Genomic DNA, 14,462 nt, shown 5'->3' on the forward strand with positions numbered 1-14,462 from the left:
GAATATGTACTACATCAAGGCTGTTGAGGGCATAGCCATTGAAGCCTCCCCCCCCAAAGGTGAGGTTTACCGTTTCAGTCAAAAATTGCTGCCTCCTAGCTCGACTCTTGATTTTTAGGGTTTTTACATCATTCAAGGCCAGACCTTTAATATGGTCAATGGCAACAGCCTTCGCCAAATCCAGAATAAGGGTATGGGATATAACAGGGGAAAAAGGGCATTGTTGCCTGATAGATCTCATCAAAAGAAAAGCCTCTAACCACCAGCCTGCTAAGGAGGGGACTAGAGAAATCCATCAAACAGCATATAAATTGCATTTGCCATGCAGTGAACAAAGCTAAATCTAGTGAACATTCTACTGACCAAAGACCAGTTGCAACACCTTCCATTAGTTAAAACAATCAGCCAAAGGCTAAAATGTACATGCACAGAGCCCTCAAAAGAGATAAAGAGAAAAGCTGGTGGAGGTGTTCCCTCCATGGCTGGCTGCTCTAAAAGAGAGACTACCTCATACAATTGGTGGGGGGAAGAGCCAAACAGGAGGACTGTAATGCCAAGTGATCTCGCCAGCCCTAGTACAGAGAAAGGAACCCCGGCACCATGTGTGCAAAAAAAACCTTTCACTGTGTATGCATGTGATCTGATCATCCCTGAAGCTTCCCCCACTGGCTGGTGAGGGTATGAATGTTATCAGCCCAAATGGAGCGGATGGACTTTTTTTTTTGGAAGGGGGGGGGGGTAGTTCACGGCATTGATCTCGGTAGCTACTCCACCCTCGGAGTTGAGAGAGCCCAAGGGTGCATGAGTCATATACTCCACAGGGGTGGTTTTGTGAGAATGCCCTCGATGGCCTTGCTGAATAGGGCCTGCCATATATGTGAAGCAACAATGCTGCAGATGATCTCCCATCTCTCACTAGTGCCTGGAGACCAAGTCTCTGATGATAGGTCAGGAGTAGGAACTGCATCTATGCTGCAGATGATCTTCCATCTCTGACTAGTGCCTGGGGACCAAGTCTTTGACGATAGGTCGGGAGTAGGAACTAGTCAGAGATGATCTCCCATCTCTGACCGGTGGTCTATAATGCGAGGTGCGTTTACCACCATTGTCAATGAGAAAAGGGCCTTGATGCCAAATCTGCAGAAAGGCCTCGCAACGCTTCCACATGCAATCGGACCCACCTTGAAGCTTGCCCCACTGCCCACAGAGGGTGTGCATGATATCAAGCCATATGCTTTGGATGGACTCTGTTGGTGGGGTGGGGGTTCCTTCGATGGCCTCGCTACAGCGAGCTCGCCAAACATGCCACACAACAATATTGCTGCACATAGTGGTTGCGTACTTTAGGTACGGTATGGTCTACATACGAGTACACAAAGTACGCATTGGGATAAGTACTTTAAGTACGTTCACTTTTTTAAATAATGTATATACAATAAAAAGTATATATTATAAACCATTCATAATTTAGTAACACTAGTACACAAAATTAGCAAAAAACAATTGAAATTCAAACATCTATGCTCTATAAATGTCAAATGAGCTGTGAGCATACAATAGGAAGTCTTGTTGAATCTAAAATTGTACTACAAACCCCAATAACCATATAGCCATTACAAAATAATATAACATCATACATAAATTATGAAAGTACAAGGCTAGCCGCTAGTAGCTACAAGCTGAATATGTGACCAATCAGTGACTGAGTGGTCACTACTGAAGTAAATACTGATATACTAATCACTAACTAGTAAGAGCGGCCAATCACCACTAGGATACTAGCTAATAAATCAAGTCTCATGAGTAACCACTCACTCATGGTCATCCAAGCTTGAAGATAAGGATGATGAGGAGTCTCCATCTCCATCTTTGAGGAGATTCCCATCAAAATTATATAGCAATTCCCGCTCCACCACATCACCTAGTACATCAGTACCCAATATCTCCTCAACAATGGTACAGGGTCTAGGTCTCTCCTCTAAAAGAGTCTACATGTGGTGCTCTGGATCACCTCTAGTGATCGCTCTGGCTCTCCCTCTCGAATGTGCACCATGAGTATACACCCTCGTGCCTTTAGAGGTGAAAGAACAACTCTATTGAGTTGAAGAAGTGAGGAAAGTGATCGTGAGAGGTCAAGAGAGAGCTCGAGTGACTCGTCGATCAATGCCCTTAAGCTCTGTGTGAAGTGTCTGTATATCTCCTCTTACTCGTCGCGTACTATGTTACTCTCCTTGGCATGCTGTTGTTTACAATGCTCGAGCCCTCCAACCTCAGCCTACATACCATGTATTCACTAGTAGTTATTAGTGACTTGTCACTTTAAACTTTCTTTTAAGTACGGGTACGGAAAGCATGGTACCAGTCTGGTACGCATTGAAAGTATGGAACGGATGAGTACGAGTACAAAATGCAACTATGCTGCTGCAATTATCTTCCATCTCTAGCAAAAGCCTGGAGTCCAGGGTTTAGGAGAGGGAACCGGAACTGGAACTGACAAGATCCGATTATGAGCAAGCTGCAATGCTAGTCCACTGTCCCCCATCATCCTCTTGATATGCCATGGCTGCCTTAGCCTCGGTGGCCCAAGCAATTGTGCCCCAAGTAACTGTGTGTGTGTGGGGGGGTGTTGGTCCATAGTGAAGATGCGGAGAAACCTCTACCAAACCTGCTGGGCAATGGCGCTCGGACTCCTGTAGTAGATGGCCACACCGCAAATAGGCTGCTGATCTACATCCACAATGCTCCAGTGGGCGAATTGCCACAGAAAGAGTGTAATCTCCGTGGCTAAAAACTGTCCCATAGCCTCTTCCAGAGATCTGAAAGAAATTGTGGAGGGAGGCCTTTGGACTACTAGTGCCCCATTGTTGCTAGAGTGCTCTCAATCTTACGGCCAACTGTGCTGGGGGTGCCGAGAGCGTCCTCTCTAACAAAGGCATGTGAATCTTACGGCCAACTGTGCTGGGGGTGCCGAGAGCCTCCTCTCTAACAAAGGGATCCTGCCATGTCCACTCTCTTGGGTCCCACTAAAGGCGCATGAGCGGGCAGCTCTCCCATAATCATAAACGCCAAAAGCCCTTTCCGGCTACCTTAGCCAGTGAAGGGTTGATGTGCCAACCATGCTCATGAAAACCAATTGCCCGCATTCTCTGTAGTGTGCATCCGCCGCTAAGATCCTTGGAAGGGGGCTTTGCTCTCTGACAAGTCTGCCAGAGGCCCAATAGAGTAAGTGAGGAGGGCTGAACTATGGTTAGGGTCATGTACTACCAAAGGTATGTCATGCCCGGCGAACACTCCGAGCCATTGTGGGGGAGGGGGGGTCCAGGATTGGGGTGACCCACTCCGCGGGGGGGGGGGGGGGGGGGGCTGTTGAAAGAGTAGTTTTTGAGGCTAACTTTGTCCCTGCCTCATATCCTAGTGAGACTCCTCAAATGGGCCTCTAGGGGGGGAGCTGTGTGAAAAGTAACCTCAATCCTCATTGTGGGGGAGGGGGGTTCCAGGATGGGGGTGACCCACTCCGGGGGGGGGGGGGGGTAAAAGAGTAGATTTTGAGGCTAACTTTGTCCCTGCCTCATATCCTAGTGAGACTCCTCAAATGGGCCTCTGGGGGGGGAGCTGTGTGAAAAGTAACCTCAATCCCCAAGATACGTGCGTACGGGCACCCAGCATGTGACCATTGGGTAACTGGATGAGAGGGTTCTCTTTCAAGGCTGTCCGAGGCGCTCCTCTGTTGAAGCTGGGGAGGACTACTACAGGGCCTGTCTGAGGTGGTCCCAAGCTCGAAGGAGGTTTGTTGCAATTCAGTCCTCGAATGCTGGGCTAAAGCCATGAGCACGCATCTCTGTGATGATCTATCTCGGACTGTGAGGCCAGGGACCACTTAGAACAGGGGTGTGGCTGCGATCTAGGCTAAGAGAGTCCTTCCCGGGTTCACCTGTCCACAATCAACTTGCCCAGCAGGGCTAGACTCTGGATAGAGGGATTGATGATGCCAAGGCCTCCCCAATCGTGAGGTTGAATGATCACCTTCAGGCCAAGCGGCCCACATGGGCCTACCATCACTACCAACCGAGAGGAAGTTGCAGATCAATGGATGCCTGGGAGAAGCCCAACAAGAAGTGATGTACCACATGGTGGCGAGAAGAACCTGGTTAGCCACCACGACTCCGCCAGCTAAGGAAAGCCTGACTGAGCTTCAGTATAGCAACTTCCTCCGAATGATCAGAAGAAGAGGGGCTATAGCTGTTGCTTCGGGAAATGTCTATACCAACCTGGCTTTTAAGATAACCAACAGGAGTGCTGCTCAGGATTGATTGAAAAGTCATCATTGCTGCCAGATTGGGGCGGGCGAGGAGCCAACCCAAAATCCACATGACTTGTGCTAATTGATCTTATTGGAATATTAGGGATTGCACTGGAGAGTGAAACCCTAATTGCCACAAGCACAAGGCTTAATCCTAACCTCAAAGATTAATGCTATTCTAATCAACATAATCAAAGAAATATCGATGCTAATATAAGTATTATAATCAAAGAATATTAAGATTAACATAACCAGCACAAAGCTAGAAGTGATAAGCAAAGAGATAAGCTTGGGACAAGTGTTTCCACAAAGGAAGGTCACAAAGACCTATCAAATTTGCTCATTATTCACAAAGAAAGGTACAACTTATATAGGCTCGAAGAGCCCTCCCAATAACCTAAGCAATGATGTCAAGGGCTTGCCACCTAGCCCTTATCTAGATCCATCTAGGCTTTCCTTTTCCCTTTAGTAATTGGCCACTTACACAAGAGAATAATCTTAGACTTCATGTCTATTATTTTATCCTTAGGCTCAAATAAGTTGTCCCCAATGTGCACACATGAACACAATCACCTAGATTCTAACACTCCCTCTTAATCAAGCATCCATACCACGCAAAGTGTGCTTATCAAGTACTCACACATCACACTTAGTGATAGTTACTGCCCAAGTTAGAGTACATCAATCACGAAGGTTACCAATGTGCACACATGAACACAATGGATTCTAGATCACCTAGATTCTAACACTCCCTCTTGATCAAGCATCCATACCACGCAAAGTGTGCTTATCAAGTACTCACACATCACACTTAGTGATACTATCACTAAGTGTGATAGTTAGTGCCCACTGGCTTAACCAAGTTAGAGTACATCAATCACAAAGGTTACCACCAAGGTTACATGCGCACTGGCAATTTATGTAATCCCCAACCAATGTCTCACATGCATTTCATGCATGCCACGTTGACAACATTTGTTAAGACCAATCATACATATGTAATCTCCTTTAAATCTCACACATGATATCTTAGTTATGCCATGCTGAGAACAAACATCTACTCGACACACATTCAAATAATGACACAAAGTCGATGAAGGCACTAGTTGCCATCTCTCCAAGAAACACATTCCTTAGAGCATGTTGTAGATGACACACAGTCATAGAAGGCACAAAGCTGCTGCTGAAGAAGTGTCCCACCAAGACACTTTTGAAAGACAACCCATGACTAGCTAGTGCACTGAACGATGGCCCATGAGAAGAATTCGCATGCCGCCAGCTGCACATGCTTATCCCCAACTGTCTATTGGATGACACTGCCGCACATTAACTCCGCAATCAGTGCCGCATGTGAGCATCGTTCCCTGTCATGTGTACTGTGCACCATCCACACCAGTGATGGTACTCACAGCCTGTTTTGCGGCCCGAAAATCTGCCCCAATTCTATTTGCAATAGCTCCTTCACATATTAGTTGCACTCATCCTTAAATGTGTGCCATCCATGCCTTTGACCCCTGCAACAACAAAGGTTGAGTCGCCCCTTCCATCAGGATTTAGCGCACCCACGCGTACACAGTCAAATAAATGTGGTACCTCTGCAAAAAAAAATCTGCCCCAGAACAGATGGTATGATGACGAGTGCAGAGCCCTATACTCACGGCTCCGCATACAGAGAGCCTTGGGAGCCATCACAGAGCAGGAGTCGAGGAGAGAGATGAGGAGACTTACTCGCCGCAAAAGGCGGGCCTTCGCAGAGATACAGGAGCTAGAGATCTTCCATTTCTTCATGAGTAGAGATAGCCCTATCTCATGGCGGCACTTCAGAGAGCCCCGGACACCAACACCCATTGCAGACCCACAGACATGGCACACATGTAGAGGGCCTATACCAAGCCCCACAGCAGCCACCTATACCTCAGCCACCACAGGAGCCTCGACCTACCACAGCTAGCTTCTTTACCCACTCGATGGTAAAGGAAGCTATCTGCCGCCTACAGTATGGACGGGCCACTGACCATATGGGCCTACAGGGCGAGCATCCCATATATGCAGTAGATTCTTTGGCTCCTTTTCTTGCACACCTGTTTAACAAGGCACTAGCAGAGGGTTTTGCCGACGGAGTGGATGATGCACACCATTGTGCCGATCCACAAAACAGGGGATATGCTCGATCCGAGCAACTACAGGACGGTTATGGTTGGCCACGTGTTGGCCAAACTCTATGGTGCAGTGTTGGAGCAAGAGCTTAGCTTATATGCTGAGCGAACAGGTTTATGCTCATCAGGGCAGGCAGGCTTCAAGAGAGCTTTCTCTACCACTGACCATGTATTCACTTTGAGATGTATGATTGATCAGGACAAAGTGAGGAAGAGAAAGCTCTATTGTTGCTTTGTGGATTTCCGCAAGGCATTTGACACAGTACCACGAGAGAGGCTCTTTCAGCGCCTGCAGTCTCTTGGCATACCAGCAGATATGACATGGGGCATCTATGCATTATATGAGCAGGTTTTTTTGGCGAGTCAGATGCCCAGGAGGTATGTCCGAGACTATTGCTAGCACCATTGGTGTGAAGCAAGGATGCCCACTTTCCCCCATGCTATTTGGCTATTTGGGTTATACATTGATGAGGTGGCTGACTTCATTACACGGGGAGGCGGAGATGGAGTTGATCTAGCAGGTACCTCAGTACATATTATGCTTTATGCGGATGATATTGTATTAGTGTCTGAGTCTCTAGGAGGTCTACAACAGCATCTACATGCACTCCATGATTTCTGCACACAGAGGGGTCTTACTGTGAACCTTGGGAAAACCAAGGTTATGGTCTTTCATACATCGAGACAAGGCAAGAGTCAGCTGACATTCACTCTCGCAAGATGCCAGGTGGAGGTGGTGACATCATACGTGTACCTAGGGGTTACCTTCTCTGCACCAGCCACGCGCTTCACCATGGGTTCAGCAGCCAGAGCTAGATTGACATGGGGATATGCAGCATTGGCTATGCTAGAAAGACAGTGCCACCAGGCGCATTTTCAGGAGCCCCGGACGAAGGGGTGGCTATTTGACACATTAGTCACACCGGCATTGATGTATGGAGCAGTAGTATGGGCGCCAGGCCTTGCTACCCATTGGTGGACACAGATAGAGAGACCACAGGCCCTCATGATGGCACGCATGATACGCAGCAAACCGTCAATACCCCATGACATTATCCGAGCAGAGTTTGCTGCGCCTCCTATGATGGTAGAGGCCATATTCCAGACTATATGCCTGCTAGACAGATTCAGAGAGATGCCACATGACAGATTGTCATACAGAGCTTTTGAGGCATCTAGACAGCTGGCTGAGGCAGGAGACAGGATCATGGTATGCACAAGTCACACATTGGTTCTCACAGCATGGCCTAGACATGGATCATCTACCACCATTCCAGTATGACAGGGATGCACCACATATCCGTCTCTTTCATAGTGAGAGGAACAGAGTATTGAGACAGGACCTATGGCAGCTCTATACACGAGAGACATGGATATCGCCTACACAGCCTCTTCCACGGAAGATGCTATACCACAGAGATTACTTCATGAGTATCACTGATGATGGATTTATAGAAAGGCCTAGATACATGGAGGGGCTTTTTACCACACGGTTCCCGAGTGGCTATTGGTCAGCTTAGAGTTTCATCACATCGATTGGAGATCGAGACTGGCAAAGCAGCACGGATCCCCCGAGAGGAGAGGGTATGTAGATTGTGCAGAGAGGAGGTGGAGAGTGAGGAGCATTATGTATGCAGATGCAGAGCATATACAGCCATGAGAGAGAGATATCCCATTTTATTCAGAGAGCCACATTCCCTATGCCAGATCTTTGAGGCAGCAGACGAGCTCATACTGGGGAGATTCATTCTAGACATACAGCGTCACAGAGAGACATCATTACAGGCTTAGACAGCTCCAGAGGGGGGACGACAGACACAGATTACCACATTTTTTCAGAGATCCATCCCACTCCTAGCCCCTACACAGCAGGGAATTACTCTCCAGAGAGCAGAGACACTCAGAGCCCATAGGAGACAGAGGACACCTGGCTTTCGGACACCACGCCTATACCAGAGAGAGATGACAGAGATCAGAGCTCAGTTTCACAGAGAGGGTGCGGAGCGATTGGCTCGCTTCAGAGCAGACCCGGGCATGTTCTTCAAGGAGTTGTGGACACCCCCTTCATTGATGTATACCATTTTATACCCCCAGTATGGTACATGATGGAGCTAGCTAGGTTGCATATCATGATTGTATACTCCATGCATATAGCTTTGCATTCTCCTAGTAGTAGAGCTCCATCCCCTCCCCCACTCATTGTACTTATTGCACACCCAGATTCAGCTTTTTAGTTCAGTACTTTTTCATTTTGTTGGGATGATAGAGGATACTCCACACAGGTACACTGATTTGTCTCATAGGCCGAGTTCGGTCTTTTGGAAAACGTTAATAAAATCTTTCTTTCTTTCTTTCTTTCTTTCTCCCTTGGCCTGGCCATCTCTCCACTGCTATGCACTTTTGGCGCGCCCTCTATCACCATGTCCAGATTTCACCATTGCTTGCCAGTTAGCACGTCACTTGCATAGCTGCTACCAGCAGCAATGTTGACAACAATCTGCAGCCATTATCCCATTGCGCAATCAACACGCCAGCTCTGCACATATCAACGCTAAGTTCTTTTTCGGCCAGCTGTTCATCGTTACACTGAGTAACTATGCCGTGCCTCCCTTCTCAGCTCAGAGCCTCTGACGCTGTGCCATGGCATCCCACCATTAGCAGTGTTTAGCACACAAGGTGCGCTTACAGTACGTGCAATATCTGCACATGGTAACACCATAAATGCTCCCCGGCCAGCTGTCCATCAGGGTCCAGGCCAGTTTTGTACAAGGTGTTGTCACCGCTATTGCCGTCCATCAGCAAGCTTTGCAGCTTCACATGAAAAGAGCAGCACCTTCAGATTTGCTAAGCAAGCTCCATAGTAGCCTAGACATAGCTATGTCTGAGATTTAAGGAATTGGCTCAAAGCCTTCCATAGCAAGAAGAACCTCCTCGCTACTTCTTCCCAAGCTCCACATCCATATTGGCTACTCCGAGACGGTTGAAGGATCATTGTAGATGTAAAAGCTTCACATAGAGGCTTAAATCTCACTGTAGAGATGAAAAAGTAGTGAATCTCTCCCTCTCAAGCAGTCTCTCTTTCTCTCTCTTTCTCTCTCTCTCTCTCTCTCTCTCTCTAATAGTGAATATGATAGGGTGGCCTTTTGAAGACGTTAATATAACATTTCATTTCTCTCTCTCTCTCTCTCTCTCTCTCTCTCTCTCTCTAATAGTGAATCTCATAGGGTGACCAGCACGATAGGGGTGAAGCAGGGATGCCCGTTATTGCCCACCCTCTTTGGACTGTACATTGATGCGGTCTCTGATTATGTAGACAGATTGGGAGGCCCAGGGGCATGCCTAGGAGGGGTGTTGATACCCATCTTGTTATATGCTGATGATATTGTTCTAATCTCAGACTCTCCGGAGGGATTACAGAGACACCTGGATGCATTATAGGCTTTCTGTGCGGATAGAGATCTGACAGTGAACCTTGGGAAAACCAAGGTTATGGTGTTTAACACCACACAGGCATGGGTGACGAGATCAGAGCCTCAGTTCACTTTCCGAGGGGAGCCGGTAGAGTACGTCAGGTCATATGTCTACTTGGGAGTTACTTTCACAGGACCGCGTTTCTCCCTGAAGGAGACAGTAGCAGCTAGATTAGCTCGAGGGCATGCAGCCTTGGGGGCACTTGAGAGGCAGTGTGCACACATACAGTTTCAGGAGCCACGCACCAAATTGTGGCTTTTGATACGCTTGTCACACCGACCCTCCTGTACGGAGCTCCAATTTGGGGACCCAGTTTACATCACAGATCTCAGAGAGGGACAGATGAGGGATGGAGGCAAATGGAGAGACCACTGATTATGATGATTGCCCGCATGATTCGGAGCAAATCATCAGTACCACATGAGATTGTTCGGGCTGAGCTGGGTGCCCCACCAGTAGTAACCGAGGCCCTATTCCAGGCAGTTACCTTTTTACAGCGGCTATTTTAGCTCCCTCAGAGGTACTGCCGATTGGCATTGACCTCATCCATACAGTTGGCAGAGGATGGAGATACTCATTGTTTTTACGCTCAGATGAGATCATGGTTTGACCTACATGGTTTGCGGATAGAGGCACTACCACCCTTTCAATACAATCTGGAGGATTGCCCATTTTTGGATCTCACCCGCTCAGAGCAAAACCGCATGATCAGGATGGATATCATCAAAGTGGACATAGAGAGGACATGGACTAGCCCCCTTGAGCCCTTGGGCACGAAAATGGCTCATTACAAGAGCCATTTTCTACACCTCTCACTGGATGATTTTATCACTCGCCCGGTGTACATGGATGTACACCTATCACATGGGATACGTTGTGCCATTGGACAGATCCGGACCTCATCACACCAGCTGCAGATTGAGACAGGGCGATATGTGCATCAGATCGTGGATGACTGCATTTGTCAGCTATGCTACCAAGAGGTAGAGATAGAGGAACACTACATTTGTCGATGTACAGTCTCTTATGAGATCCAAGGGAGATATCACTGCCTCTTCTGAGAAGGTTTTGGGCCGTTACGCATGGTCATGGAGTTTGAGGATCAGAGATGCCTGGGATTGTTTCTACTTGAGCTCAGGAGACATAGAGAGACCCTCTTGGCAAACAGGAGGCCGAGCCATGATGTACCTAGGCAGAGGACCCTGACAGATTTCTTCGGCACCAGCACCAGCAACCCAGGCCACACACCTCTTGATACCTCCTCCATTGGGCCATCAGGGCACCGACCACGCTCCCAGGGAGTCATCACTGATAGAGCAGTTATCTTATGTCGTGCTCGTCGGCCACGCCCACCAGGATCCCGACCACGGCATCCTCACCATGGCCAGATCAGAGCCATTATTGCTCGGCAGTGGAGGCGCCTACCTTGCTTCTACGACCTCTCCATTCTAGACAGCCCCATGGCGGAGATACTTGATCTAAGGAGAGGGCAACACTTCAACTGATCAGCATACATGGATCTACCTGATATACATTTTTCAGTATTTTCTAGTATTTTCTACTCAGTATCATCTTGGAGTCTTACAGTTCTGTTCTTATAACTGTAGGACAATCAGTTTATTGTACTTTTTAGTCTCATTTAGTTGTTCTCTTTGATGAGACACCAACTTCAGATGTACTCTCAGTTTTGGTCTCATAGGCCACTATGGCCTCTTAGAGACGTTAATATATCATTTCATCTCTCTCTCTCTCTCTCTCTCTCTCTCTCTCTCTCTCTCTCCATAGTGTACCCCTCCGTCCCACATGATATTGTATCCCCTCACTATATTCCACTCACCTCCATAGCGTACCCTCCCCTCACTATATTCCAGTTCCAGTTTCATTTTCTAGGTGCCAGTAGTATCATCTTTATTTTTCATTTTCTGGGTTTTTTATCCAGACATTGTATCAGATTCACCATGATGTAACTTTTGGTCTCATAGGTCATTATGGCCTTTTGAAGACGTTAATATAACATTTCATTTCATTTCTCTCTTCGCTTCTCAGACTAATCAGATACATCCATGTGATTACATTCCACTTCGGGGGCAACAAAATGAAAATAGAGATAAAACTAAAAATAGTTCAAATTCCCTACATGATCGTAGGAGAATCCTAGATAACATGAAGGATTTCTCTAGCAGCTACTCTTCATTACTACCATGTTTGGTTGTCCTGAAATCTGCAATAACAGCTCTACCTCTACGGTAGACTGCCCATTTTCCTTGTTTCCTTGCTTCGTATACTTTATTGAGTTCTTGTTTCCTGTTTTTTAGTTGTGTGGCTGTGAGTTCATCCGCCATCCACACCTTCGTTCCCTTCAGTGACCTTGTTTGCTTCACCTCAAAACCACATGTTTTCCTTTGATTGCCACTGAGGGATCTCCAATGTCGATGAAAGGGATAGCTCTGCACAACTTTCTTTGTAGAATCTCGCATTCTGGGACATAAGTATCATTCGCAATCTCCTCGTCCTCCAATACCTCTACCTGTTCCCAACCCTCTGACAAACCACCCACCCTAATTTCTTTTGCAATCCATTGCTGCTCGTTCTCTTCATTAATCTGTGATTTTACTTCTTTAATGAGAATTTCTTTAGGCTGTGGATCAAGTAAATTTACCTGTGTGATTTCCTCCCTGTTTTCTTTTTCGTGTTGTTGTTCCTTAATCTGTTTCTCCAGGGTTGAAAGATGTTGTTTTGTCTGATGTTGTTTTAGAGAGGAGCCCATCTGAGTACATGCCACACTTGAAGAAGAGAAGATGAGACACGCCCGCTGGCTTAATGTACGAGTATCCGGCCTACCCGCATCCAAAGATACACCCGAGCAAGAAGGTAAAGCTCTATGTACCACACTCGGGTATTCCCAAGACACTCCATTGCCCTTCACAAAGGCTTGGAGAGTGGGGAAAGAGGAGAAGAGGAGGGTTCTTGTCCTCCAATTTCACAATGAAGAGGACAAGATAACATTCATGAAGAAGAGGATCATCTTGAGGAGTCTACCGGGCAGCCCCATATATATTGATGAGGATCTCACGAAGATGCAAGTGGAGCACCGCAAAGCTTGCATGCCCAAGGTGATTCAAGCAAGAAAGGAAGGGAAGAAGGCCTTTTACAGAGATGGCCGGGTCTTCATTGACGACTGGCTAGTTGCATAGGGACTCCCGGCCTATGAGACATCAACGGAGGACATCACTTCAAGGATACAGATTGCCATATGGAACTGTGACGGTTCCTTGTGGACACACCCGGGGAGATTGGAGGAGGTGATGGAGGGCCGAGACATCATCATGATCACAGAGACACATCAGAGCGCAGAGAGGGGACTACCACGAGTACAGGGCTATCAATGGGAGTCTGCATACAGGACGAGTAGACGACAGGGTACTTCCAAGGGGTCTGGAGGAGTAGCAGTACTTGTGAGGAGTGGCTTACAGCACTTGGTGAGGGTGGAGCAGGAGGATGAGGAGGCTAGATACATGTGGATACGGATACAGCTCTCAGATACGAGGGCGGCTTTCTTCGCATTATGCTATTTTCCACCCAAGGGGTCCACATATGCACCTGCCAGACAGAGGAGGACTCGGAGACAGGCTGAGGAGGACACAGATGATGCTGGTGAGATGGGGGAGGAGTTGGAAAGCAGATATGAGGAGGCGGTGGAGGAGAGTTCCTTGACGGAGCAGTCACCCTATTCGATCTTATCTGAGGACATCATTCATTTCTCACAGCAGGGTGAAGTCTTCCTTGTGGGGGACTTCAATGCCCGAACCTAGAGCCGGCAGTGTGAGATTTTTGACTTTGCAGATCCTATACTACTAGATGCTCTTGATATGGATGCAGCCGGGTTGGGGAGAGTCCGAGAGTATCATCTGACCGAGGTGCTGACAACACAAGTTATGGATCACACCTACTGGGCTTGGTTGCAGCACACCAGCTCCTTATCTATAATGGTATGATGTGCTGGTCGGACTCTGAAGGGCTTACATGCTTCCGGAAGGGAGGAGCGGGTGGAGGCAGCACAGTCGATTATGTCATGGGGTCCATAGGAGGCATGGATCTTGTTCAGGACTTTACTATCCCCCCATGCCCTTTTGGAGCTGACCACTCACATCTTGTGCTGTCACTAGCAACCAGCCACACACCATTAGAACGCACCATTATCCATTTGACTAAAGAGTTATATATACACAAACCATGTCTATGAGGGGATACTACATCTAGATCCATCAGCACCTCTATCGGCACTCACGGATGCACTTACATCAGTATTGCAATCAGCAGCCATGGAGAGCTTCCCCCACACTACACATGGCATGGAGAGCACCCGTTCTAGGACTATGCCCTAGAACCGCTAGTATGATGATGAGTGCCGCTAGTTACGCAGACAGCTGAGAGTACAGAGAGAGCTAGGCCAGATTACACTACGCCAGGCTGGACGACAGATGTCCGCCCTTACTAGACGTAAGAGATGGGCATATGAGGAGGCACCACTTGCT

At 47.6% G+C, this 14,462-nt stretch overlaps 1 protein-coding gene across 3 annotated transcripts in view; it reads left to right on the forward strand.

The window, feature by feature from the left end:
* LOC147615354 (Amidase family protein) overlaps window positions 1-14,462 on the forward strand; it is a 181,639-nt gene that overhangs the window by 131,150 nt on the left and 36,027 nt on the right. The gene's annotated exons all lie outside the window — the stretch shown is intronic.

The sequence above is a fragment of the Cibotium barometz genome, chromosome 40 (assembly GCF_041138505.1).
Source record: "Cibotium barometz isolate CiBa-2024 chromosome 40, ASM4113850v1, whole genome shotgun sequence".
NCBI classification, from domain to species: Eukaryota; Viridiplantae; Streptophyta; class Polypodiopsida; order Cyatheales; family Cibotiaceae; genus Cibotium; species Cibotium barometz.